Genomic DNA, 2780 nt, shown 5'->3' with positions numbered 1-2780 from the left:
CTTCTGCCCGCGGATTGCAGAGGGATAATTCGGCTGATTTTTACTCAGCATCAACAATTGTTGTTTAATGCCCATTGGCAGAGCTTGGTTCACGAGTCGGTGGCTTGCCAACGACAGCCGGGCGACCCCTTACACGGCGTGACGGTGGAGGAACTTATGGGCATCGGCCCATTCCTCCGCACCGAGGCGCAGGCCCTGCTGGGCCCCGATAAGTTACGGGAGGCGATGCAGTTGGTGCGCCGTGCCATTGATCGTGTTAAGGAGCCCGGTGGTGTACCAGTGTACATGGGCATTAAACAAGGTAGAGATGAGACGTTTGGAGCCTTTATTGATAAGGCTGCAGCAGCTATAGAGAGAGCTGGGGTTCCTGAGTACATGCGGGGCGCCTTGCTGAAGCAGTGCGCCCTACAAAATTGTAATACTACTACTCGTAACATTCTGAGCACCCTCAGTGCCAATTGGACGATTGAGGAGGCATTGGAAAGGTTGGCCCAGGTACCTATTGGACCCCAGGCCCTGGTAGTGGAGGCCATTAAGCAACTAGGTGTCGGGTTACAGGAACAGGCTAGGACGTCTCAGACGCAGGTCTTAGCAGCTCTTGCACCTCTCCAAGCGTCAGTGGCCACCCGGCAGAATGTGGGGCGAAGTTTCCCCCGAGTGAAATGCTACCGCTGCGGGCTCCCGGGTCATGTCCGGAAGGAATGTACCGCGTCTGGTGTCTGGTGTGCTAGATGTCGTTCAGACAGCCACAACATTGGTGCTTGCCGTCGCCATTCGGGAAACTTCAGTGGGAGCGCGAGTCGGAGCAGCCGCGCACAGACACAAGTAGCTGTTACACAACTTCCCAGCTCAGACCAGCAACGAGAGGGAGTCTCGGACTTGACCTGGCATCCGCTGTAGACGTTAGCCTCCTGACCACTCAGCCCCATCGCATTCCTACTGGGGTGTACGGTCCTGTCATGATTCAAAACAAGTCTGTGGGGGCATTGTTGCTCGGCAGATCATCAGCATCAATGTTGGGACTCTTTGTTCTACCTGGCGTCATTGACGCTGATTATACTGGAGAAATAATGATAATGCTGCACACTCCTTTTCCACCCATACGGATAACCAAAGGACAACGTATTGCTCAATTAATCCCGTTGGAACAACTTGCAAAGGAAATACCCTCGCTAGCCAACAAGGACCGGGGGGGACAAGGATTCGGTTCCTCCGGGGGACTGACTCTCCTGACCTTGACTTTAAATGATCAACCTAGACATAAAGTTGAACTTGCCTATAATGATCAACAAGTGACTCTTATGGCTCTTTTGGATACTGGCGCGGACTCTAGCATAATCGCTCCGTCACAGTGGCCCCAGGGATGGCCCCTGTTTCCATCAAACACTACGGTCACCGGAGTTGGGGGCATGACGTTTGCGCAACGAACACCTACATTGAAAGTAAAGCTAGAGGGACGACAAGTTTCTGCTGTGTTCTCTGTGGTACAACTACCACCAACGGTGCAGTGCCTAATCGGCAGAGATATACTTTCGCAGCTGGGGATTGTACTTACGAATGAACACCCTTTAGCCTTTTAGCCATTGCTTGGACTTTCCCCATTCCCATTACCTGGACTACCAACACACCGGTATGGGTTAAGCAATGGCCACTAAAACAGGAAAGTCTGTTTCATGCTCATCAATTAGTAAACGAGCAATTCCAACAAGGCCATTTACGTCTATCCACCAGTCCATGGAACTCCCCAATATTTGTCATAAAGAAGAAGTCGGGCAAACATCGACTGCTGCATGATTTGAGGGAAATCAACAAGCAAATGGAGCCCATGGGTGCCTTACAACCAGGGTTGCCTAACCCAGCCATGATTCCTGAACATTGCTCCCTGCTGATCATCGATTTGAAGGACTGCTTCTTTACCATCGACCTGCACCCTCAGGATCGGAAGCGATTTGCGTTCACTTTGCCCTCCCTCAACAGAGAGGGTCCAGATCAACGGTTTGAATGGACAGTGTTGCCACAGGGCATGCGTAATAGCCCTACGTTATGTCAGCTGTATGTAGCTGCGGCATTGCAGCCTCTACGTGAGCAATGGAAACATGTCGTAATATATCATTATATGGATGATATATTATTTGCCCAAGCTACTCCTTTTTCTGACAGCCAAATTGAGCATGTTCAGCAGGTGTTGCAATGCTCTAACCTGGTGATCTCTCCGGACAAGGTTCAACAAGTATCACCATGGAAGTACCTAGGTTGGGTACTTACTGATAAAACCGTTTCCCCTCAGAAGCTGCAATTACAATCACGGTTGCGGACCCTTAATGATGCGCAGAAATTTTTGGGAGACCTGCAGTGGCTGCGGCCCATAGTGGGCATCCCAAATGAATTGCTGGAGGGACTCCGCCCACTTCTGAGGGGCACGGACCCCACGACAAAGCTCAACATCACTCCGCATCAAAGAAACCTTATACAACAGATTGTAGACCGTGCGCTTGTGGGACATGTACACCGCCTTAATGCTACCGTCCCGGTTGATCTTGCTGTATGGCTGGGGCACCGATACCTAATCGGGGCTCTAGTGCAACTAAGGGGCACCGGAGAGTTGGGTATCCTCGAGTGGGTGTCCCCTGCTTTACAGCAGATTAAAACCTTAGTACAACAAGTAGAGGTTTTGGCAGATTTGATAAAACGAGGAAGGGAGAGAATCTTACAAGTTCAAGGTTGTGAGCCTTCTACGATATATCTACCCATGCGAACGAAAGACTCTTTACGATGGTATT

The sequence above is a fragment of the Struthio camelus genome, unplaced genomic scaffold, assembly GCF_040807025.1.
Source record: "Struthio camelus isolate bStrCam1 unplaced genomic scaffold, bStrCam1.hap1 HAP1_SCAFFOLD_96, whole genome shotgun sequence".
NCBI lineage: Eukaryota > Metazoa > Chordata > Aves > Struthioniformes > Struthionidae > Struthio > Struthio camelus.
The sequence above is the reverse complement of the archived record's forward strand: the minus strand, read 5'-3'. Positions refer to the sequence as shown.